At 34.8% G+C, this 12,876-nt stretch overlaps 1 long non-coding RNA gene across 1 annotated transcript in view; it reads right to left on the bottom strand.

The window, feature by feature from the left end:
* Positions 1–12,876, bottom strand: part of LOC138704890 (uncharacterized) — a 680,302-nt gene that overhangs the window by 605,646 nt on the left and 61,780 nt on the right. The window lies entirely within an intron of this gene.

Below are 12,876 nucleotides of genomic sequence, written 5' to 3'. Positions count from 1 at the left end.
TCGTGTATTCCAATCGGCTCACATAATTCGTCCTTTCATCACAATGCTAGTTACTATTTCATTAAAACTCTATAGTTGGTCTCATTTCTTCGTTTTCATTCTATCAATTTGTATTCCTAGAGACTTCTCGACAATTTCTTTGTTTTTAAACCCTTAACTTTTTCTGTATAAACGAACTGCTAAATCAATTGCTTTATACAATAAAATTATAGCTGAGATTCCCTTCTAAACATAATATTCTTTTCCAAAGCATCGTGTTGATTCTGTCATGACTTAACATACTTATTTGTTAATGAGTTACATATGGTATCATATTGAATAAGATTACATATTTTTTAAATAATTTCACTCATTTTAATATTGGGACCAGAAAAGTTACTATATTGTTCAAACAGAAGTAGGCCTATTATTACTAGAGACGAGAATTTAATGCACTATAAAATCAAAAAATATGCATGCACTCATGCGCTATCAAACTATGAAACACGCACGATCAAGCGAAAAATACATTAAAATATGCACTTTCATTCATTTTTGTTCCAAATTTCTTATTTCACTTCTTTTTTTTTTTGGCACAGTTAACAACTAACAACATTTCTAAATTAATTTCTGTGAAGTTCCTGCGCTTGTCAGTCAATATATTTTTGTAGGGAGAGAATGACTTCTCTACATCAAAAGAAGTTATGGGTACAACTTGAATCAACCTTTTTCTGTTATTTATTTTTTTTTCCTTCTTCAGTTCTTATTCCTGAAGCTAAAATAAGCGACATAAAAGTCGAGAAACTGAAGTGTCCACTCAAAACCATTAAAACATGCATTTAAACTGAATATAATCTATATTATATGCACGATTAAGCATAAAAATTGCATAAATATGCATTATGCATGTTTTTATCTCCAAAAAGGCCAAAACATACAAATATGCACGGAAATAGTACACATATTTGGAACCGAAAGTAATGAAATGGATAAGTAATATGTTTGAGCTATGTCCTATGTTCCTATAAAACATGAATTTGCATGGAATTCTCGGTTCTAATTATGACATTGTCATCTTCTTCAGTACTGTCTAGTCCATAAATGTATTTTGGAACATCTTGTTATCGGTTTTAAGTAATAGTCTCCAATTATGCTATTTATCTTACGTGGATGATTATTATCGTTAAAAATATTAACAGAGAGACACTTAAAGTAATAGTTAAACATATTCCACGCACAGCAGCTGTCATTCAATTCGTGTTTCTCTGACGTCACGGATCATTATTTCTTTTCCGTTACAAACGCAAGACATGCTGAAGAGAATGATACCGCTCTGCAAAATTTCCTCGTCGGTTTATCCGCGTTTTGTTTATAACTTAACACGCAGTGTAACTTTTTCTGCCCATACGACCATTAAAACTGAACGAAATTCCGTTGTTGAATTATAAATCTGTACTCTCAGGAAGGATAATACTGAAAGTAGGTCGCATTATGATTTATAGTAATTAATTCAAGAAGGTGATACACACTCTGTTTTCCTGGTTTGCTACCCGTAATCTAATAAGTAGGCAGGCACTTTCATTGTGTAGCAATAGATATGGCTATTATTATAACAGCCACAGGGGATATTCAAATTAGAGTGGTGAAATAGGGAGGCAGAGGGCGCACAGAAATGTGAAAATATTTATTCTTTGCGGAATTCTCGCCCAGTTTTGCATACTCATTAAGATTCCTATTTCTTTTAAACTTCTCTCCTGAATTTTATGTGTGTAGAAGGAAGGTACGAAATAATTTACGTTTTACGTATCTCAAATGTAAATTTTAAGCACAAAGCCGCTCTGCCTTGAGAAGTGCAATAACGGCTTCCTCATTGTTACCTTTGTTAAAGTAACTTTGATCACGCCAACTCGGGTCCAAAGTAGACATAAATTCCAATTGAAGGTCTCTGCCATCCTTGGATAGTGTGCACTTCGATTAATAAGAGAGTGTAAGTTGCTTTTTATCGTCTTCTCTTCTTTCTCTCAGTTTTCTTCTCCTTTACTCCTTAGTTATGTAACTTCTGACCTTATCAAACAAATGGGTTTTAAGTAACCCGCAGGTTCATTGCCGCCCTCACATAAGCCCGCCATCGGTCCCTATCCTGTGCAAGATTAATCCAGTCTCTATCATCATATCCCATCTCCCTCAAATCCATTTTAATATTATCCTCCCATCTACGTCTTGTCCTCCCCAAAGGTCTTTTTCCCTCTGGTCTCCCAACTAACACTCTATATGCGTTTCTGGATTCGCCTATACGTGCTACATGCCCTGCCCGTCTCAAACGTCTGGATTTAATGTTCCTAATTATGTCAGATGAAGAATACAATGCGTGCAGTTCTGTTTTGTGTAACTTTCTCCATTCTCCTGTAACTTCATCCCTCTTAGTCGTAAATATTTTCCTAAGAATCTTATTCTCAAACATCCTTAATTTCTGTTTCTCTCTCAAAGTGAGAGTCCAAGTTTCACAACCATATAGAACAACCGGTAATATAACTGTTTTATAAATCCTAACGTTCAGATTTTTTAACAGCAGACCAGATGACAAAAGTTTCTCAACCGAATAATAACACTTCTCATCTTATCACCTCCTTTAATTCTTCTCAACGTCTCTCTGTCTCCCATTGTTATCCTCTCTTCTATTTCTTTTTCTCTTCACTATTTTCAATCTTCTTCTATCGAAATCTTTCCATCCCTCCACATCCTCATTCTCCACGCTCCATTCCTATCTTCCTCCCCATTCCTTCATTATTCTCTCCTCCCCGTACTTTTCTCTCTTCTAGTCCTTATTCTCTCGTCCTCTTCCTATTGACTTTTCTTATTCTGCCTCTAATTGGCAGTTGGTCCTTTTCTCTTAGCGACCTTGTTGGTTTGTTTCGCACTGCGAGGATCGCCAGCTTTGAACTCATCTTTTGTAAAATTTCCCAGAATTACGTTTTTAAAATATTCCAAAATTACGAGTTATAATTTACTATCTCTCTATTTACTTCGATCTGTGGCTTATGTCTTTTCCATTCCATATGTAAATTGTTTTAAACATTTTATGCTCGACCATGCCGAAATGTAGTAATTATACACCTGGTAGCAGTCCTTTAATGCATGTCATTAAAGTACACCTATTCATTAAAGTTCAGGTTTTCGATTATTCTCGGATATGCAATCGAAAGACAACTATCGAAAGGTCACGGAGGATGTAAATCCAATACTGTCGCAGAAGGTTATGTTCTGTTACTATAATAATTAGCTTTAATTGTAAATAATATTCAAATAAATTCAATTTGTCATCTCGTTTTTCAATGTCGAATTCAATTTCAAGGTTATATCAAGACTAATGTTTATCTTACTATTATCAAGGTCATCGACATTCGTTTCCCGGAAAAAATCAATACTTTCGCGTCTGCGCACATCTCACAATTCATGAGGTAGGCTATTGTACTCACTCACATAACAATAACATAAATACTTACGAATAATTTCAAGTTAGAAATGTGGTCGAGCATAAAAAGTCGTATGAAACTTTCCTATAATGGTAATTAAGACGCTCGTATGAAAATTATGAAACTCGCTTGCGCTCGTTTCATAAACATCCTCGCGTCTTAATTACTACCATTATAGGCTCGTTGCATAATGTAGTATTATAACATATTTTCCTTACATTAGATTACTTCTCAAAAATGTTTTTGAATCTAAATCTGGAAGCAATGAATTAGGCTTATGACAATCGTTTAAAAATCATGAAAGGCTCTCTGGGGAATAAAAGTGAAGAAACTTACGAATTTTTAGTGCCTGAACTGCTAATGAGATACAAAGCAATGGGTTACCGAATGTCCCTTAAAATTCACTTTTTGCACTCTCACCTTAACATTTTCTCTAAGAATCGTGGAACTATAAGTGATAGACCGTTACCAGGGACGTTAGCATACAGCTATGTTGGGAGATTACTAATGGTTTCTCAATATATAGTAGAGAAAACTGTCCACAGCTAAATACTTCTGAGATATAGTTTTCAAGTAGACCTATGTTTTTTTTTTTTTTTTTTCCATTGCGGTTAGGGAAAACCTCGGAAAAAACACAACCAGTTAATCAACCCAAGCATAGTTTTTGATATTAAACAGTGTGTACAAATATTACACTATTTTTCAATTGATATTTAATAGTATAATGGCCATTATGCTGAATTAAGGCAGAATGTAATTTTATAAATCTTTATAAATAAAAAGAAAACAAAAGTGTATCTAAAAAGTTGTGTAGTGAAACAGCATTTTCTCTAAGGACAATAACACCTCTTTGGTGTAGGGGTCAGCATGCTGGTCTCTTACGCAGAGAGCCCGGGTTCGATTCCCGGTCGGGTTGATTTTCCTGGTTGAGGTTTTTCAGGGTTTTCCTCAACCGTAAGGCAAATGCCAGGAAATTCGGGCCACAACATCCCTGAAAATCACCGGCCTCATTCATCACCGAAATCATATTCATAACAAATCAGTAATATATATATATATATATATATATATATATATATATACAGTTGCCATCTAGTTCACAACAATAGAACCAGTCTCAACAATAGTACACAGGCCTTTGGATTTCAACCAAAGATTAACTCGCGATATGACCAGAGATGTTAAAGCGAGTACAAATAACAGCGAGAGAGAAAAAAAAATAACAACCATTTTCGATATCAGCAAATTAGTTCCCATAGTAATTAATCTATTCCTCTAGGATATATAAAATAGTTTATTTTCATTCCCTGGTGTAATGTCAAGTTTTTATTTCCCCTTTCTAGCTATGAGAATGAAAATTTACACAAAGCAGAAACCTCACTTTTAAGGTCGTTTCTTGTCAAGTGTCTCGACAATTATATTTGACAATTAGCTGACAACAGGTAGATGTCATACATCGGTCCATGGAAACAGAATACGCTTGCTTTCCTCTCTAAATACTTCCCACTCCTGTTCACCTGTCTACTCTCAATACTGCCCGGGTACTTTACATTGTTTTCCGTTATAAATCCTGTTGAATCAGGTTTTCACCCAGATGTAGTCATAATCCTTTAATCCGCATTACATCAGTACAGAACGTATGTTGCGTTGTATTAGCAGTGTCTGGGCATCACGATGTGTAATTAACTAGAAATCAGTAGGCCTACCTAGTTTTAAAACCAATAATTCGATGGCTACTTTCGTAAATAGCTACGTCGATGCCAGATAAAATTCCAATATCGGTGCTGCCGTGCGATATCGAATCCTTTCTAATGAAAAATAATGTGGAGTTCTGGCTGTAAACTCGACCAGACCAGTGCACAGTCAAATTTTATCCATGTGCATATTCTCTGAAGTTAATACGATTAGATTATTATTATTATTATTATTATTATTATTATTATTATTATTATTATTATTATTATTATTATTATTATTATTACTTTTCAACAAATGCGGAGATGAGATGTGGATTTTATAACCTAAAAAAGCAGAATAAAGTTAGAAAAAACGGAAAATACAGAGTGTGCAATCTCAGAAACTGATGTCTAGAAGCAACAAATAAGTGCATAAAACTGAAATAGTGGCCTAAACAGATAGAAAGTTGGGAAAATGTATTAAAGTGAAATAGTAACCGAAAAACTGTATAGGGAGAAAAGAGGAGTAGCTAATTATAAATGAAAGATGAAATTAAATTTAAAGTTCGGTAAGACAGCAAATAAGAAGTGTAATAATATGTACAATGTGAAGGGACTAATTTAATAGGTATAAAGTATGGAAAAGTCAGTTATTTTGATGTGCTAAGGATGATGTGGTGGTCAATTAAGTAAGAAAAAAAGAACAAAAACTTGAAAAGAGTGATTAGTTAACAACATATGATTACGAAGACTTTAGAAGAAATAATATAATAGGATAGCACGAACTTAAAATTATGTGAACAGAAAAGTAATGGAATAGAGTAGTAATCTTGGGTTAGTATATTAGAAGAGTGAAGAGAGTTTAGATAGGCAAATTAAATGAAAAGACGATAATACAGACTGCAGAAATTTAGGAAAAATATTGTTGAAGTATCCAATATAAATTATTGTAGTTCCGGAATGTTGAGATTAGTAGGTATATTGATTGTACATAGTAGGCAAAAAAAAAAAAGGCACAAAATTTAAATGGTTATATTCCAGTAGCTAATGATTTCACTTGAAAGTTTATTTTACAGGCAGATTTCACAGATCTTGTAGACCGAGAAAGTAGGCCTACTGTAATTCTTAATTTTTTACCATTTATTAAACATTATTTTTTTTATTTTTTGTAAGGCAGTGTAAACTCGATCGTTTATGTCAAACTAAATATTATGGTCTTACGAGTTCAGCAGGCCAAGCCGTTTGTTGCGCTATCATCATTTGTTTCTTCCGTTTTGAGTTCTCATTTTGTGAATAATGGGTCGCTTAACGAACGAAGACAAGATTTTCATTAAACATTTGCACCAATATGATAATTTATCTGACCGTCAAATTGTAAGGAACTACGCTCAGCGAGAATGATCTGTTTTAAGTGTACAACGATTGATTAGCAAGACATGGATAATTATGATATCCCTCTTGAGAGATTATTGCGTGAAAGATCGCATTTCTCAAGTTCTCTGATGTTTTCCGCCGGAGTTTCAAACGAGATCTTAATCGTATGAACTATTTTGTATGGAGTCAACTACAAAAAGCAGTTTACTACACAACAAGAATTCGTAATATTGAACATTTAAGACAACACCTTCTTGAATTTTGGGACCGGCTTAATCAAAGACAGATATCCTGTGCTATCGGACAATGCAGAAGACGCCTACAATGGTTGTGCGGACAAATGGCGGTCACATAGAGTATCATTTTTAATTTTAATTATTTGAAAGATTTATTATTAATTTTACCAACATTCAGTTTCTGCATTTTTAAATAATAAATCGTCTTCAAAAACCACATATTTCGCATCATTGTGTATTGACCTTCATAAGATTTTAATTGAGCCTCAAAAAACATAATAAAAAGTCCTGCTCGTCTTCAGAGTCTACTCTTTCCAACAGTATAGCCTATTCATTATAAATTAATGTTATGTATTTCGGAAAATAGAGTATTTCTAATTTTGTGCCGCTTTTTTGGCCCACTGTGTATATATCATTGATATGTATATATCTACAGGTAATATATGACTATAAATAAAATTGGATGATACGAGTAGATCAATATGGTTATGGTGCAACCGGAATACAGAAATGTGAGTCCACCATGACGAATATGCAATGCTGATTGATAATTCACTTCATTTATTCAGTGTTCTGCCTAAGGCCAGGTCTTTCACTGCAAACCCAGCTTTCTCCAATCTTTCCTATTTTCCGCTTTCCTCTTTGTCTCCTTACATGATCCATAACTTATATCTTGAAGTCATCTATCATCTGATATCTTCTCCTGCCCCGAACTCTTATCCCATTCACCATTCCTTCCAGTGCATCCTTCAGTAGGCAGTTTTTCTCTTTAATAGGTCATCACTATGATTATATGAAATATCACACCCCAAATGTTTAAAATGGCTAACTTGGTCTATAATTTTCTGATGTATTACTATTTTAGATCTTATTGGGAGTTTACCCATAAATATCATCATTTTAGAGATTTTTAAATGGCAACTGTGCAGCTCGTATGTGTATGTAAACCGAGCGAGGTAGCTCATGCGGAACGCACGAGGCTCGCATTAGGGAGATCCGCGGTTCAAATTCCCGGCCCGACCAACCTGTTTTTCGTTTTTCCGTGGTTTTCCACAGTTACTTAGGCAAATACCGGGTTGGAATTTTCATTCCGAGGGTCCATTTCGCTTCCTCTTCCTGTAGAAAAATAATTTAAATTTCATATCATATCATTCATCTACATCATCTCATTCCATAGGCATATTCAGGCCATGCTCATGACACAGGAGCGGCGTCCTCTCCGAAACCGTCTCTGGGTTTCAAGCCTTTCGCAATATCTCTGCCAGAATTCATTCCTTAAGAGCACTTCCGAGGGGGCTTCGACACCTTAGGAGGGCTGCCGAAATGCATCCTGTGATGCTTGGTTACCTTGGTGGTATGAACTTAAGGCGGGAGAGCGGTGTAGGGGGTCCATTTGGTGAGCGGGAGAGGGGTTTCATGTGGCCGGTGGACTGTACACCTCATTCTCATTCATCCCATAATTCCAGGTGCACAATAGGCTATTATCGAGCCGACGTACTGAGGAGTCGTCCCTAACCCGTCCCTACACACTCAATATTACTACTACTACTACTACTACTACTACTACTACTACTACTACTACTACTACTACTACTACTACTACTATTACTACTACTACTACTACAAATACTACTACTACTTTTACTACTACTATATGTAGCCTATGTAGGTAATTCGTTTTCTGATCCGGTTAAAATTATTTGATCAACTGCAAACATTACCTAAAGCTTTGCCATTCTTAAATGACTATGTGTAAATGCGTGCGTGTGCGTGTGTGTGTGCACGCGCGTGAGGCATTCTTGTTTCACACCATGGATAGTGGTTACTTGTTTCGGGGTATTAAAAGATTTATCTACAATAATTTTAGTGCCTGTGCACATGTTGTTTAAAACTTTACGTAATTAAGTGTTTTGGGTAGCCTCTTTCTATGTATATTAATATGGTCACTCACTCGAAGTTATATAGTAAAAGAAGTCTGAAACTCTGTGAACATCAGTGTTGTTCAACGGATTGACAAGCAAGATTATGTTTAGGTATTACATTGAAAATAAGTGACTTTAAAAGACAGAGTTGGGCGCTTTTTCTGTCACAGAATTAAACGTGAGTTTGTTAATCAGAGGACTGTTGCTGACAGATACAGAGTCGGCGAGTATTGACCGAGGGCGGTTCCCAGAAGAGCGCCACCAGAGCCTTCTGGGAATAACACATCACGTCGCCTCATGTGATGTAAACATTAAATATTCTTCAAAGGTTTTTCTAATCGTTTTAGTTTCGCTACCTTGGAACAGGGGTCGTAGAGTGCTGACAACAGTCAAAGTAAAAGCACACAGACGTTGTCAGAGCGCGCACAGGCCTATCTAATTCACACAAAAGCCACAGTGAAGGCCTATAGCGATAGAAATTGTTCTATTCTTCATGTAGTGCACAGACCTGCCAGCTTGCATGTCAGAGACGGGAGAGCAGGTAATATGCAATCTGTTGTGCTTAATAAGAAAAGCAACTACAACTCGATCGGAAAACAAGTTGTGTTTGCACTGTTGTAAATACAAGTATATGAAATTAAATTTCGAACATTTTACTTACTTCCTTCATCTGATTAAACCGTTTTGAAACGTAATTTATGTTCATTTATTCGCAATAAGAAAATCTTCTTTATATCATTAAATGCTTGAGATTTGTTGGTTGAATGACTTTTATGCGAATCTCTGAAAATGATATGGCATGTTTCTATTCAAGGGGCGAGGTACAACATTATGGGTCAAAAATTGCATCATTTAAAAAATTTTAGATTAATTTGTAGAAAATGTTAGGGAAATGCATAATGATTGCACAGTTTTCATCCATAATTTTAGAAATGAATTACTCTTAATTAAAAATAATTACTCGAAATATTTAAAACGCAGAATAAAAGAGAAGGGAAGCAACAAATTTGCCAAATTTAATTTCACCAGGAGTGAAAAACATTGACATATGAATGTTTTAAGTACACATAATGTCTGTAATTGGATAGTTCTATCTCTCCCATTAAATCCTACAATTTATAAGTGAAATAAAATATATTACTTTTGGAATTACAAAGAATATATTTTTTGTGCAATCCGGAAAATTAAACGTCACCTTCTTTGGGTGTATATTCAATTATGTATTTCAAATATTAAAGAAAATAAAATACTATAACGTCATTCGCAACATAAACTGAAATGTTGCGAACTCGTGAACAATATAATGAAGAATATGTAATATTTTTTCATAGCTTGTTAATTTTTGTCATCCTCTTACTTAATTTTTGTGTGCCTTGTTTGGTCATGTTTTACTTCCCTTTCAGGCTCACTACCTCGTAATTGATTTAGTGGCCATTTTTGGATCATAGGAACTAACCAATCAATCAGTTTCCTCATTTATAAATGTTGTGTAGGTGTAGGAGGGATTATACTGATTTATTTTAGCGATGAAGTTCAAAAAACATTTAATTATATTTATGAACTGCTTTATCTTCTCTATTTTTGTAGAGAGGGAATATTCTAACCTAATTTAATAGCAAGACTTAGAAGTTTGCCACTTGATGTGTCTTTAGAAGAGTACCAGTAATACAGAGTTGTTTCCGATCTGTGATAACGAATTTGAATGACGTCATGTGCATCAGGAATCACACCGACAGCTGAATTGCGGCGCGAGATGACAGACCAGCAGTGAGTGATCTCATAGTCAGAGTGCACGGTGACTCACAGTAGAAATTCCCAAGAAAATCGAGCTTTTTTGGGAGGGGTACATTACGACCCTTTCCAATGCCAAGTACAGTTAAATGAAAATAAAGGAAGCCTGCAATAAACGAGGTTTTGATATTTCCAAGAAAAGCATCTTCTGTGCACTTAATAAGATTGGTAAAGCTCGAATGGAATTAATTTGTATCATCTCGTGGGATGCGGCTACTTGTGATGGGGAGTGGATTTGCTTGCTTTTTCCACTCTGCAATTAATTCCATCCGAGCTTTGCCAGTCTTATTAGGTACACACAAGATGCCTTTCTTGGAAATAACGAAACCACGTGTTTTGCAGGCTCCTATGATTTTCACGTAACTGTACTTGGCATCGGAAAGAGTTATTATGTACCTCTCCCAAAAAGGCTCGATTTTTTTGGGAATTTCTGCCTTGAGTCACCGTGCACTCTGATTATGAAATCACTCACTACTGGTCTGTCACCTCTCGCCACAGTTCAGCTGTCGGTGTGATTCCTGACGAACAAGACGTCATTCAAATTCGTTATCAGAGATCGGAAACAACTCTGTATAAGTATGTATGTATTTATTAACACTACAATTGGGTATAGACCCGGTGGCAGTGATATATAATATACAATAATACCATTACAATTATACAATAATTACAGCAATAAAAGAAATAAAATAAAATAAAATAAACCTAAATTTATTTCTAACTATAATTAAATAGATGCAATAAACCTAGGACTATAAATAAAAACTATTCTATAATAACGCCTAACAATGAGCAAAAGTAAACCTAACTTATAAGTACTTCTATTTCTCCCAACTATTACCAATTTAAGTAATTATACATCATCTTAATTAATTACAAATCAACTTAATTACATATCATCTTAATTAATTACATATCACCTTAATTTATTTACATATCAACTAAATTACATATCATCTTAATTAATTACATATCAACTTAATTAATTACATGACACAACTTAGATAGTTACACTGCACCTGCAATTACTTTTTCAGTCTAATCTTCTCAACCTTTCCTTAGATGTATTGATTTTGATAGGACCACCCTGTAGAAAAACATTAACAGACTTGTTTTAAATATTTAATTACATGAATATTGTTCCTTTTTCTGTACTTTAGTGCCTTAAATTCTCTGCACAAATGCAACGTCATCAAGGATATGAAATAGTCTTGAATTAGATCACTTGAAGACAAGAGATTCATCGTCAGACAGAGCGTACGTCCCAACTTGCACAGTTAAAATTTCAGTCATTGTACTGTACGTATCTAACTTCTATAATCGCACGCATGAATTAATTTTTAGTTTAAGATTTCAGTTTAAGAGAAGGCATTCGTACTGCCTATTGCTGTACTTACAAATGACTTTTAGAGAACCCGGAGGTTCATTGCCACCCTCACATTAGCCCGCCATCAGTCCCTATCCTGAGCAAGATTAATTCAGTGCCTCCCACTCTACCCCATTATCTCCTGGCCTAGTTGTCTCATAAGTGGTGCCTTCTTGATATCACTTGTGAGGTTCAGACTTGTCTTCGAACAGTTGACTAACAACAACTACTACTACCATCATATCCCACCTCCCTCAAATCTATTTTAATATTATCTTCCCATCTACGTCTCGGTCTCCCCAAAGATCTTTTCTCTCCAGTCTTCCAACTAAAATTCTATATGAATTTCTGAATTCGCCCATACGTCCTATATGCCCTACCCATCTCAAACGTCTGGATTTAATGTTACTAATTATGTTAGGTGAAGAATACAATACGTGCAGTTTTGCGTTATGTAACTTTCTCCATGCTCCTGTAACTTCATCTCTTTTAGGACCAAATATTTTCCTAAGCACCTTGTTCTCAAACACCCTTAATCTCTGTTCCTCTCTCAAAGTGAGACTCCAAATTTCACAGCCATACAGAACAACTGTTAATATAACTATTTTATAAATTCTAACTTTCAGTTTTTGTGAAAGCAGTCTAGATGGCGAAAGCTTCTCAACTGAATAATAATAGGCACTTCCCATATTTATTCTGCGTTTAATTTCCTCCCGAGTGTCATTTATATTTGTTACTGTTGCTCCAAGATATTTAAATATTTCCAGCTCTTCAAAGGATAAATTTTAATATTTCTATTTCGTACTACTGTATGTTCTGGTTACGAGACATAATCATATGCTTTGTGTTTTCGGGATGTACTTCCAAACCTATGATTATTGTTATATATTGTTGCATATTGTTATAATTATTTTAAGTCCGATAATATTGGTTTGGACGCTTTATTTTATATACGATTCTTATAGTGTAGTCTACTCTATAATGCTCTTCAGCAAGGAACTGTTGTAGAAATTATCGAGAAGGCAATTCAGAACTTTATTAATAAAATTAGGCTGTTCA

The sequence above is a fragment of the Periplaneta americana genome, chromosome 8, assembly GCF_040183065.1.
Source record: "Periplaneta americana isolate PAMFEO1 chromosome 8, P.americana_PAMFEO1_priV1, whole genome shotgun sequence".
NCBI lineage: Eukaryota > Metazoa > Arthropoda > Insecta > Blattodea > Blattidae > Periplaneta > Periplaneta americana.
This window is presented reverse-complemented; position numbering and strand designations above follow the sequence as displayed.